This window comes from Trichosurus vulpecula, chromosome 1, assembly GCF_011100635.1.
Source record: "Trichosurus vulpecula isolate mTriVul1 chromosome 1, mTriVul1.pri, whole genome shotgun sequence".
Taxonomy (NCBI): Eukaryota; Metazoa; Chordata; class Mammalia; order Diprotodontia; family Phalangeridae; genus Trichosurus; species Trichosurus vulpecula.
Window position 1 is genome coordinate 308,861,893 of NC_050573.1, and position 14,778 is coordinate 308,876,670.

The window sequence follows — 14,778 nt, forward strand, 5'->3', positions numbered from 1 at the left end:
CAACCTCAGAAGGGAAGATACCCAATAAAGGTGAAAATGACAAGAGCTGAGTCATGGGGGTCAGTGGTTCCCTTATCCCAAGCCACCTATTTGTTAACCCGACATCAAGATCTGCTGTCTTTCTGGGGTCATGTCTCCTGCATGACACAGATTCTCCCAAATCTTGTCAAATCTGAAGACCACCAAGCATTTCTAGGGATTCACATGGGAATTAATGGTGCTGCCAAAACATCCTTAGAAAGTATTCCTAGGAATTATAAATTTGGGGGCAAGAGACCCAAAGTCTTAGGGGCAGAGATTGTGCTCATGTCATAGGTGCCATCTAAAGACGAGGGCTTCAGAAGGGAAAGGTAGATTTTGGAAATAAACAGCTGGTAAAGATCATGTCTGAGAATGGAATTTGGATCTTTGGACCATAGTTAAAAATATAAGAATGATAGACTCTTGGCCAGGGATTGAATATACTTAACAAGAACCAATTTTAAAAAATATAGTTATTTGACATCTTTCAAAAAAATCTGAACAAGAGAGGTTGAAGCTAAAATGATAGGAAGGAGAAAATTTCCTGTATGACTCTATCAAGCTAGACACTCCGGGAAGTTGGAGCTACAACATAGGAAGAATAGCAGTTATTCACAGGAGGCAAAAATACAAGAAAGATCCAGAAAATAATACTCGTAGTCTTGGAAGTCCATACACAAATACAAAAAGTACAGGCAACTTCTTAACAAGGCATTAGATAGTGTGCATAGAATGCTGTAGAAAGATCAGGTCAGAAAGATCTGGATTTGAAGCCGGCCCCTTGATACCATTTTTTTTTTTGATACCAGCTTTTCAAGTCATTTAAGCTTCAGATTCCTTGATTGTGAAACGAGACTAATAATACTGGTAGCACCTACCTTACAGATTTGTTGCAAGATTTAAATGAGATAATGCATGTAAAGGTGCTTTGTAATCCTCAAAGTCCTTTATAAACATCATGAATTACTATTAATAAATAGAATGAACTACTTTGAGAAGTCCTAGGCTCCCCTTTACTAGAGGTCTTCAAGTGAATTTTCAATAGAGCAAGTCTTTTTGGTACTTGTTACCAAATAACATCATTGTTTTAAGATTCTAGATGGTTCTGCCACCCCTTCTTGTTCTTCATTTTTCATCTTGCAACCCCAAACTAAGCATAGGCAAGCCAGATTTTAAACTGGGCAGAATATGAGGTCCTTTCTTTCTTTCTTTTTTTTTTTTACTGATGGGTTTAGTAATCTATAAAATATATTCTCAATAGGTGTCAATGAGTGGAAAAGGTTTCATTCCTGACACCAGAGACAATATCCACTTTACTTGAGTGGCACCTAGGAGGGTGGATCATGATATAAATTGAGCTACATACAGGCTCCACAGGTACAGCATTATTATATTTCACTCCAGATTGTGTTGACCCAATTACTTAGGTAATACCTACCTGCCAACCAAGCTACACTGTTCCTGTTGGATCTATAAAACATGGATGTACAATTCTTTAATTAAAATCAAACTCCAGGTTTGAAATTCAATTCGGCCTTTCGGGAATCACATAATCCTTTTTATAGAAAAAAAATAAACTTTTCCACTAGGGTGGAATAGAACACATTATGTGGCCTTTGTTGTGAAATCAGTTGGATAATCTCCTAACCTGGCACTAGGAGATGTTTATTGCCCCAAACATTGCACAGAATATGCAATTATTATCTAATTATACCTTTCCTCTGTTCTGAAGGTTGGCATTTAAAAATTAACATGGCCTCACTGGAATCAAGATCAACTCTGTCTCTGATGCTTGGAAGTATAAAAACCTCGCTGTTGAATCAATTCATGATGGACCAGAGGTAGACAAAGAACACTGATGGATGGTAGTGTGGGAAAGTTCATATTTATAGTTTCCCTGCTCCATGTAAGTCTAAATACTATTAGTAGATGTTGATTTATGGTTAACAATGAAACCAAAGTACTGGGAGAAAAAAATCCCAGTTAACTTGTAAAGAAAGACACACACACACATGCAGAATCACTGGATGGGAAAGAATTGCATTCAGGTTAGAGATTAGTTTTTAATATTTGTGGCACTTTTAAAGGTATCTGGAATCTTGTTAAGTTCCGTTTTAAAAAAATAATCTATTGTCAATGAACAGATTTTTGTTTTAATAGGAGAAAAGATCAACAGGCTTGTTTTATGTATTAACACACTAAAAAAACAAAGTATTTACAACTGACACATTATACCCAGTGAAGAGAAGAAATAAAAGTGAAGAAAATTGAATGAATCTATAGAGCTTTTCCATGAATAGTAAGCTACATCACAGGTGTCAAGTACACCCTTCAGTGGCTTCAGAACTTCCCAAGTGCAGCCAGAGCCAGATTAAAATGTAGTTGGGAAATGTTTAACAGCCAAAAGTACAATACAAGGTAAATAATGTTAATTTGTGGGTTTCTAAGTCAGTATGCTCCCTGCAAGGGTCTATTTCTATTTGAGTTTGACACTCCTGAGCTACATCATAATAATTTTATATCCAAATTACAAATTAAATCATAAAATGTTGTGCTTGAAAAGAGATCATTTTCTAATCCATTCTATTTCTACCAGGTTGGACTCTCTACCATGAACAAAGTGAAATATGATTAATCACTTAATAAACATAGCAAATGTGCATAATTCTGTATTCTGGACAATACTTAGCTAACCAGATTAGCTAATCAGGTAAAATAACAACCATAGTGTTAGTAGGCATTATATGGCCAAGAAAAACAAACAAAGGGAAAATAAAGATCACTTGTAACACACCTTTGAATTCTCTTAAAATATGCTTTACCAGGATCCCTTTATTGTGCAATGTATTTTGAATTACTATACTAAAATATGTTTAAACTTTGGCTAAAATAATCTATCTTGGACTAGCATAATCATGGGATTCTCCTAATTGACCTGTGACACCCAAGTGATCAAATAATAGATAATAATCATTTTCAACAATGAATAAGAAACAGATCATATTAAGACAACATTTAATAGACACAATCACTATATTTTGTACTTGCGTAAAACTTTAATTTCCCTAAGGATTGTGACATATTTTCAAACCATCTCATTCTTTGAAAAATTCTGTATGGGCCATGTCATATCTAGCACTTACCTGCCTTGTCTAACTGTCTTGCTTGAGGACTGACAGTGTGCAAGCTTACTTATCCCTTATTTACTGGATAGACCCCCAGATCATCCAAATATGCAGTCATCTCCCTGGGTCATATAACTATTTTTCTTGCTACCATTCCCACTTCCTCCTACTTGGTCTAACACCATCTGCATCATAGGGACTCCAAAATTCATGCTTTAGTCCCTGGGAAAGTTAGTCAACTCAACTTTGGAACAAATTGTTTTGATTGAGGACTAACTAAAAACTTCCTGAACTATTTAAATCTAGGGAGCCCCTAAACAGTTCTTTTTTTTTAATTTAATTTAATTTTAGACTCAAGGGCCAGAACACAAATACAGAATAGAAAAAAGAAACAAAACATATCATAAACTTACATATTGAAACTTAAATACAAAGAAAGAAAAAAAAGAATTTCATGTGCATAGCAGAACGTAAGAGAGGATTCAAAATATATAACAATAGATTTTCATTTCAAGAAAGCCTATATAATAAATAATACATGTTGTTTTGAGAATTGCCCATCTTTTCTTTGCTTCCTTGTGAGTTTTCTTTTGTTCTTTGCTGTGCACTTTTTCACTTTGTTCTTTTTTTCCCTGCTCCCCCCACCCCACCCCTGAAGGCTATAATGAAGTTTAGATATGTTTCTCTATAGCTATAAATATATACATACACATATAGACATATACTTTCCCAAACATACTCTACTCCTAATCTTTGTTTTTATATTTGTGCATATCTCTTGTTTCCTATGCCTCTTGATTCCTCTACTTTACTTGACTGACTACCCTGCCCTCCTATTGCTTGCCTACCCCCCTCCAAGGATCCCTACCCTCTAAACATCCTTCTCTGCCCCCCTTTCTTTTTTTTTTAGCAGGGGCAAAGGCAGGGCAATTGGGGTTAAGTGACTTGCCCAAGGTCACACAGCTAGTAAGTGTGTCAAGTGTGTGGCCCAAATGGGGTCATGAAGAGTAGAACACAACTGAACAATAAATCGTTCAAATGAATGCTGTGCTTTAGCTAGAACTTTAGCAAAGAATTTGACAGCGTCTCATGTTATTCTTAGGAAAAAGATAGAGATGTATGGGTTAGCCACAAATGAATCATTTTTATATTTTTGGTTTTTTTTGGGGGGGAAGGGCAGGACAATTGGGGTTAAGTGACTTGCCCAAGATCACACAGCTAACAAGTGTGTCAAGTGTCTGAGGGCAGATTTGAACTCAGGTCCTCCTGACTCCAGGGCTGGTACTCTACTCACTGTGCCACCTAGCTGCCCCTATACTATTCTTGATATCATATCCATCCAGTCCTATACCTAGTCATTTTACCATCTGCTTTGCTGACCCACAAAAACTCACTCCTCTCTTCTACCTCTTTCTCTGGACGTAGTAACCAAATAAATAGGAACATTGCTTCTAGAAAGGAAAATGAGTGTTAATTGACTAATTGCCCTATAGTTCTGCTTACCATCCTTGTGATTCCACTGACTAAAACACTCCAACTACCACTCCCTTACGTGTGTTTTCTTCCCTGATTAGAATGTAAGTTTCTTGAGGGCGGTGGCTAGCTCATTTTTAACTTACTTTTTGATCTCACAGTTTTCATTGGGTACACATCAAAAACAGTGCCTTACTTAATGTTTTTTTCATTCATTCATACTAAAGTTCCTTATTGAACATAGTAAGTGCCTAGTGAATGCTTGTTTTATTTGAATTTGAATGTACCCATTATTCAAATGTAAAGAATCAAAGAAGAGGAAGGTGGACAGGCCTTATAAACTCCAAATGAGTAAGTAATGAAATAAGGAAAGAAATTTCATTTACCTTTCCTCTAAGTCATGTTCTTTTCATATGAATAAGTTATACACCTTACTACTTAGTGTTTATACACATAGCAATGTCTAAAAATCGACTCACTTTTGCACTATCCCACACTCTGTAAAATAAATTGTTAATTGTCTTTAAGTCAACATGGAGTTCATAGGATTTAGAACTGGAATGTCATCAGTCCCCACACTTCATTTTACAGATGAGGAAACAGACCCAAGTTATCTTGGTGTTTACTGGCTAGATTTCTTTTTTACAGACCATTCACTCTGGCTCTCATTGGTTGGCCAACAATATGGTCCCTGCCAAAGCACCACTTAATGGTTATTTTGGGTGCCCAGATGGCTCATAGCAAATGCCAATAGGAATTGTTTTTTCTTTCAACCAGCAACCCTGAAGGTCTTCCCCTCCCAGTTTGATTTTTTTTTTAATTGAAAGAGCCATCCCTTGACTCACTTCTTAAACAGGCCTAATCACTGAATGGGGGTTCGCTCAATCAAAGTGAAAACTCTGAAAGTCCTTCTCTTAAAAAAGCCAAGGTCTCCCACTTCATCCAGGGCCATCTCCAGTTCTGATCTATATCTGACCACTGGATCCAGATGGCTTTGGAGCAGAAAGTGAGGCTGGTGACTTTGCACAGTCCTCCCTCACTAAAATCCAATTCAGTTGCAAGTCAACATCCTCCTAATGTCATGGTCCTCTTAGAGAACAAAGGACAAGCCACAACCACAACACGACTTGTTCACATTCACACAAACAGTAAGTAGTAGAATCATCATCCACACAGGTTCACTTGAGAGATTACATAACATATTTCCCCATGTATAAGACACTTCCTAATTTTGGGGCCTGAAATTTGAAAAAAAAACGTATCACATAAAGTTATTGAACTTTAATTCATCTGCTCATAGCTTACAGGCATCTTGAGTGAGTGTACCCATGCTTAGTCCATTCCTTTTCATGAACCTGAAGTACCAATTGTGTCCTCCTTTGAAATCAGTAATTCTTTTTCCTCAGCAATTCTTCTTGCCTCATGATGAACCATCTTTGTGGACACAGGAATTCCAATTGCCCTTTGCTCTTCAATCCATATCTTCAATTCCCTCTCTAATTCAGGCCATTTGGCTGACTTGAATCTCATGGCCTTCTTTTGCCATAAGTAGGGTTTCTTCTTCCCATAGCCCATCTCGGATTGTTTTCTCAGTTGGATGAGGACCAAACTTACATTCAGCAGCACGATTTCCGTTCACTTTTGCAAACTGGATCACTTTTAACTTGAATTCAGCACTGTACGAAAATCTTTTCTGAACCATTTCTGGGCAGAATGTGGCGAAACATAACCTGATATACTGGTAACAAATGTGAAACAATGAGCACAAAGACAACAAGTGCGAAAAAGCAGGAAATGCAAGTAAAAAAAATCTACAACGATGAGTGCAAAAACAAGAGCGAAAAAGCGGGAAATGCGAGTAAAAGAACTACAACCATCTTAAAAGACGCACCCAGTTTTAGACCCCAAATTTTTTGCAAAAGGGTGCATCTTATACATGGGGAAATATGGTAGTTCATCTCTCTCATTTTATAAATGAAGAAACCATTGACAGCTGACTTGTCCCTTATTGCACAGAGTATTCATAATGATTTGCCCAGTATAAGGGTAAGAGGTGGAGGGGTGACTAGCCAATGGAAGGAGCAAATCAAAGATCTGAATCCATATACTTTTGACTCCAAATCCAGTGCATTTCAGCTTCACCACACTGCCTCTGGTTCCCTATCATTAACATCTTGTACCATTATCTATAATCGTCTTACTCATCTTTGGCACTCAAAAGGCCAAAAGACAAACCAGGCAAGGAAATCGAATGGCTGAGTGAGTTTACTCCAATCGGATATAGGAAAAGCCTACTGGATCGCAAGAGAACATTCATAATGATCTGCCTGATTTCCTTTCTCCACCTCCAACAGAATACAGAAATATTCTGTAGAAACAGGATATCCAGTAGAGGAGACCAAAGTCTCTCTCTATCCTCTTTCCAAAATCTTTGATCATTTCTGATTTAAAGGATAATTTTCAGCTGTTAGCAATGTGGACAATGTAGAAAAGCCACTGAAGAGAAGATAGGAAAGCAGCAAGAGAGACTACCAGGATATGCTGGCCTCAATTTTGTATTCCACCTATTCCAGCCTATGCCCTAGGACTGAACACATCTACCTTTGCAGCGTTATATATGTGGCTCAGGGAGGCAGAGGAAGTGGAATTATCTTCCTGCTCTTCTTCAGCCCTGTCCCACCTTCTTCTCTTAGATCCAAAGCAAACCTCACAATGTATGTCAACTTCTGAGGAAAACCTCAGAGTTTTACTTATTTATACAAGCCAGATCTCTACCATAAATCAGAGAATTAGACTCACTAATAATAATTCCTCGTATTTTTATGGTGCCTTTCTTTCAAAAAATCCAAAGCTATTTGACTTAATCTTCTAACATCCAGTGACATACATAGAGGTAGGTATCGTCATCTCAATTTATAGATGATCAAAGAAACATAGACAACCTATGCTATGCAACATTCCAGGCACGAGTACAAAGGCACACAGTTAGCCAATGGTACAATTAAGAAAATAATAATAAGAATAGCCAGCATGTATATGGTGCTGAAAGTTTGCAAAGTGCTTTACAAATCTTATTTCATTTTATCCTCACAATGCCCCGACCCTGGGAGATAGGTTCTATCCTTATCTCTTTCTTAAAGATGAGGAAACTGAGGCAGATAGAGGTTGTCAACAGCCCAGGATTATGCAGCTAATAAGTGTCTGGAGCTGGATTTGAATTCAGGTCTTCCTGATCCCAGCTCCTGCGCTCTAGCTACTGGGCCAGCTGGTTACCTAAGACTGAAATTATCTGACTTTCAAGTCAATATGCTTTTCATCAATTATTTCCTTCTATTAAATTCGTTCATTCATTTGTTCATTTAGTAAATATTTATTGAATGCCAGTAAAGAAATCTGGAAACCTAGGATCCAGCCCTGGTTCTGCCATTGTTTCTGGAAAGGTCATGAAAACGGACTATTCTGTAGATCAACTTATCATCTTTGTAACCCACCAAACCAAAAAACTTCCTTCCCTGGCCATTATTCCCCAAGTAGAATGTAAGCTCCTTGGTGTCAGGGACTATCTCACTTTTTGTATCTCTATCTCCAGCGCTTAATTCAGTCTCTGACATATAGTAAGTGCGAAATAAATGCTTTCATGAATGAATTCATTCAATTCACTAAATATTTATTAGGTACCTACTATATGCAAGACCCTGCGCTTGACATTAGAAATACAAAAATGAACAAAAACATAGTCTCTACCTTCAATTAGCTTACAGTCTAATTGAAGGATAAGGTAGTTAGAATGTGATAATTATCTAGGAGAGGTCAGAGAGAAGAAGGGATCACTTCTATCTGGAGGGATTGATGCAAGTATATATTAAGTACTAAGCACTGGGAATAATACAAAGTCAAAAGAGAAAAATGGTCTCTACCTTCATGTTGCTTACTTTCTACTAAGAAGCTTGACACTTGGACTGAGTCTTGAAGGAAGAAAAGAATTTCAGTAGGTGGAACACCACATGCCTATTGCAGATATATGGGATAGCCTGAGCAGAAGTATTTGATAGTTGGATGAGATCAGGGGACAGTAAGTAACCCAGTTTGGCTGGAACATAGATTATGAAAAGGGAAAAAGAATGAAATAAAGTTGGAAAGGTAAGTTGTAGCCAGATTGTTGAGGGCCTTGAATGCCAATACCGTAACTTGACAATATGATCAGACCAATGCATTAGGAAGATTTCTTTGTCAGCATTGTGAGAGAAGGAAGAGGTTGAAAAAGAAAGGCCTAGAGGCAAAGGGATTCATTGAGAGTCTATTACAATACTCCAGGAAAGAGAAATAAGGGACTGAATTGCATAGTGGCATTGACAGTGAAAAGTAAGGGACAAATGGGGAGATTTGGGCCAGGTTGAATCCATGGAGCTCAGCAACCAATTAGATATGGACTGGTGAAGGAGTGAGAAGAGTCAAAGATTTTGAACTTGAGTGTTTGGGAGGGTGGTAGGAAAGGAAGGTATAAAAGAATAGGGGGAGAAAAAGAGACATGAGGAACAGCAGGTGATTTGGGTTCATAGGGGGAGGGGGAAATGATGAGTTTACCTTTGGCATGTTGAGTTTGAGATGGAGATGCCCAGCAGAGAGTCAAAGATGAAGTAGTAGTGATTTTTGTGGAGTTCTGAGCGGGAGAGGGCCAAGCTCATTCAAGACGATGAATCTGGTGATGGGATTTGCAGAACAGATAGAGAAAGAACATACCGGGGACAAGTACACAAGCAAAAGGGTCCAGACCAAGATGGTGACCGCAAAAATGAAAAGAAGGAATGGACCTGAGAGAAACTGTTAATGGAGAATTGACAAGACTTAGCAACTGATAATTTGTTAGGATTATGGGATAGAAAGCAGTGCAAAATGTCTGCCTAGCTTTAGACCTCAGTGACTGGAAAAGTGGTAGAAATATACATAAGAACAAAAGCTATGCCCCACTAGATAAGTAAGTAGTCAAAGGATATGAACAAATGGTTCTCAAAAGAACTGCAAACTATTAAGAAATGTATGAAAATGTTTTCCAAATCAGTAATAATGCAAATAAAAATTAAAACAACTGAGATTTCAACTCAAATCCAGCAAACTAAGTTGACAAAAGATGGGAATAGTAAATGTTGGAAGGATTATGGAAAGACAGCAACTAATACCTTATTAATGGAGTTGTGACTTGGTCCAATCATTCTGGGAAGTAATATGGAATTATGCTAAGAAAGTGACTAAAATGTTCATATTCTTTGATCCAGAGATACTACTGCTAGGCATACACCCCAAGGAACTCAGTGACGAAAAGAAAGCCCCCATGTTCCTTATAATATTTATTACTGCACCTTTTGTGGTAGCAAAGAATTAAAAACTAGAAACAAAGCAGATGGTTAGTTGAGGAATGGCTAAACAACATGTAGGATACATAAGTATAATGGAATATTACTGTGCTATAGGAAAACATGAATATGATGAATACAGAAATACATGGGAAGACACACATTTTTTCCATATAAAGTAAGAAGAACTAGGAAGATAATATATACAATCATTACTGATGGATGAACAGATAAAGCATTTATTAAGTATTTACTATGTTCCAGGTACTGTGCTACTGCAACATAGATGGAAAAGACAATTAAAAATATTGAAACTAAATTCTGTGAAATTATGACCAAGCTAGGCCTCTTCCTTTGCTTCTTTGCAGAGATGGGGTACGATAGATCTGGAATACTACATATAATATCAGACTTTTTCAATATGTTGGTTAGTTTTACTAAACTGTTTTTTTCTTTGTTAGAAAGGATTGCTCCTGAGGTGAAGGGAGGGGAGGAAATCCACTGGAAAACATAGATAATATAAAAATAAAATATAACAATACTATTTTACTTTTAAATAAGAATAGAAATAGGGGAGTGAGATAAAGAAGCTGCTTCATGAAACAGATGACAAATTCAATTTAAGACATGTTAGATCCAAGGTGCCAGCAGGACATCTAAGTGGAAATAACCAACAGGTAGTTGGGAATGTAGAAGTATAACTCTGGAAAGAGGCTAAGACCAGACCTGAGATTCGTTCACATTAAGCCATGGAAGATATGAGGAACAGAGCATAAAGGGCAAAGCACAGAGGGCTGAGGATACAGCCTTAGGTAACATCCCAGATTTAATGGGCAGGAGGAGGAAGAGCCACCAAAAAGGACACAGGAAAATTGGGTTCATAGCATTAGAGGATAATACATTATCCTAGAAGCTAAGGGAGGAGCAGGTTTGAAGAGGGGGGTGGCCAACAGTGTCATAGCTGCAAAAAGGTCAAAAGGACCAGGACTAAGAAAGCAACTGAATTTGGCAATGAAATCACTGCAGACAGGGAATACTAGTAGGCAGAAGAGTTCATACTCTCCAAATAGCCTCCAATCCAGACCCCCCTCCCCCATAATTGGGGTTTTGGAATGGTCTTGTACTTTTCCAGGGCACCACACAATGAATATGGCACTGTTTTCAGTAAACACACAGTTGTCTTTCATGGTGCAATAGCACAAATCCTTCATTAATAAGAAAGTGAATCTTAGAGTGTATTGTCATTACCATCCCCACATAAAAATTTGTCCCAGTTTTTTTCCTTAAGATGTCAACACAAGGGATGGCATTGTCTGTGTCAGAGATGAGCGATTTATAAATCTGAGGACTAAAGTTCACAGCTTGGCTTGAATTTTCTATTTGGCTGCAGTCTCTCTTAGAGATCAGCTGCCTGTCATGGGCTGTGGTATTATTGATACCCCAAACAAAATGGAAGCAAATGAAAACAAACAAAATTAAGCTGCTTCTCCTTGCTGGTATGTTAAAGGCTACATTCAAAATACCAAATGTTATATTAAATCACATCTTAAGATGAAAGCAACTCTTATGAAAGATTTCATTTTTTCATTTGTGCTGAGTCAAATTCAGGGCCTGGTTTCAGTGGTGAAAGCATAATTGGAAGCAAATGTTCCTTAATCGCCTCACAAACTTCTGTCTCTTTTTCTTTCCTTCTCTCATAGATTGCTCTATATACTTCCATAGCCTCTAAACAGATGCAACCATTCCAGAAAGTCTAGGTTCTTTTGTAAACATATCATGAACTTCTTTCTCTCTCTTTTTTTTACTTTTACTTCCCAGAAGCCACAGAGGCAAAGATTCATTATTACTTTAAAAGATCTGAGAATTCAGCTGAAATTTAGAAAATTCTCAGCCATGAATTTAGTCTTGATTTGGAAATAAAGTAGAACACACCCTGACAGCCTGATTAGTTGCACTCCTCCTTCTAGAGTACGTAAGTGTTTTTCTCTAAAGTCAACCAAACTAGTAGTTTCTGATGGCTGAAACCGTTGCCAAGGTTATTTTTGTTGAAATGCAATGCACTGCAATACTTCTGAGAATCAGGGTTCTGAAAGAAAGCTTGGTAATGACTGTCAAGTAGAAACCTAGCAGGTGAACAGCTAAATGTTATCCCATTACAAATCCATATTTTAAGAATGATAGAAGGAACATTCAATTCAATCCAATAAACATTAATTATACTCCTACCCTATGCAACTCGTCGTGCTAAATGGTGAGAATACAACCAAAAAAACCAGAAATCCTCAAGGAGCTTCCAATCTACTGTTGGGGAGCCACAGGTAAAAAGATCTGTATATACATGATAATTTAAGGAGGGAGAGAGGATTAAATGGATCAGAAAAGGGATCTTGTTGGGGGTCATATAAGTTGAGTCTTAAAGAAAGCTAGGGACTCTGGGTGTCTATCAATTGGAGAATGGCTGAAATTTTGGGGTATATTGATTTAGTGGAATTTTTTGTTCAGTAAGAATTGAATGAAAAATGTAAGGAATTCAGAGAAACTTGGAAGACTCATATGAACAAATATAGAGCAAAGTAAACAGAACCAAAAGAACAATATATACAATAATTACAATAAATTCTGAATAACTGAAAAACCAGTGAAGGACCGGGAGAACAGAGAATGAAATCTACTTCCCTCTTCAGATCAAAAAGGTAGGACAGAATTTTGCATACATTATCAGATGTTTTCACTTCATTGGGTGTTTTTGTTTAGTTATTTTTGTCACTGAGTAATTTTAGGGGGAGCAGAAAAAGGTATGCCCCCATATACCCATACCCAGAAATGATTGATATAAATATAAAAGACATCAAAAAACTTTTTTTTTACAAGCAGAGAAAGCTTGATCCTAAGAGATAAAAGTGAAGAGAGAGTTAGGCACGGAGAGCTTGTGAAAAGATATAGAGGCAGAAGATAGAATACCAAGTTTGAGGAATAGCTAGTAGGCCAATTTGTCTAGAATATAGAGTGTATAACAAAAAGCAATGTGGAATGATCTTAGAAAGGTAGGCTAGAGTAAGATTGGCAAGGGCTTTAAAAACCAAGCTGAAGAGTTTCCCTTGGGGCAATAGGGAGCCACAGAAGCTTCTAGAAAGGAGAAGCAACCTGCTCAGACTTATTCTTTAGATTATTATTGCCTACTTATTATAGCTCACTCATACTTCAGGATTCTAAATAGTATATCATGCTAGGTGCTGTGATAGGGTTTTCTTTAAGGTAAAATAGTTTTGTTTTAGGGTTAATTAAAACTTTCTTATTATCCTATCTCACCCCCATTCCACCAACCCATTTAATTCTAGTCTATATTTATATATTGTGTCATGAAGTCTAGTGTAAATGTCATTGCAATTATCATGTTTGAGGACATAAAACAATACACATAGAAGTTTTCTCTGTACATTAATATTTCTCAATTTAGCCATAGATATTTCTTAAGAGAAATTAAATCATAATATTCTCTTCTCTTTAGTTAGCTCAATATTCATCTTTCTATAAGCCAACAGAATTCCATCTTAGACCAAGCCATAGCAAATTGTACAACAGTGAATTCAACCAAATACTTTGATGAGAAGAGGAAAGCCCTATTTTTAGAACATTTAGCTCTGTAAACCTCAAATATAGAGAAGAAAATTTAATTTCTTTAAACCAAAAAACCTTGTTCATTTTTGGTTTTTAAATGTTACTGTATTTGATTTTATAGCAACAAACTCATTTGACATTCATTCATTCAAAGTATTAAAACATTAATATTTATTAATGCCTTGATTAATTATTATTCATAGGCTAAGTATGTCTTTCCCAAATTGAAGCACATGGCAGGATTTCAGATTTCACTAGGGAAAAATAGAGCAGACACCATAATTCTTAAATATAACTTTTACTTTACAGAAGGTGAGAAGGCCCAGGAGTTGGAATTAGATGATCATTGGTTCAAATTATCACTTACTACCCAAATGATTTAGGCAAATCACAACCTCTCTGGGTTTGTTTCTTCATCTCTAAAATTGGAAGGTTGAACTCCATAACTTCTGCTGTCCCCTTTACCTATAAATCTGTAGTCCTATGTGACAATTCCACTAGTTCTTCAGTAAGGGGACTGATACGCTAGGATCAGAGGTAGGGAACCTGAGGCCTCGAGGGCACATGTGGCCCTCTAGGTCCTCAAGTATGGCCTTTTGACTGAATCCAAACTGCCTTTTATTAAGGAGATTTGTTCTGTGAAGTTTGGATTCAGTCAAAGGGCCACACTTGAGAACCTAGAGAGCCACATATGGCCTCAAGGCCTCAGATTTCCCATCCCTGCCTAGGTCTTTAATAGAGACCAAGATGAAAAAGAAGGGAGATGTTCCTTTAGCAAAAGAATAAAGTGACACCCATAGCCTTTGGTTTCCCAGTCTCTTTTTCTTCAAAGATTTTCTGTTCCTCAATTTAAGAATTCTATTGTACTCTGTTTCTAGCAGGGAGCCACAGTAGGCCCTCTTAGGTTTTCCTTTTTGTTCTCTTGGGCATAGGAATTTCTGGAAGGCAGTAGGATGCTGTCTTCCTTCAACCTCTACCTCCACAGAAAGGTGAAAGGTGGGGGAGAGGGGAGCTCAAGACCCTGGCCTTCTGATTGGTGGGGCTTTACCATTTCTGGCCTGAACCCTCAGCCAGACCCAACACACTGATATTCCCTAGGTGTTTTCATACGACATCAATGTGGTCTTTCTACCACTTTCTGCTTTCCACATCTAGCTCCAGGAACAAGGATCAAATCAACCCCACCATTC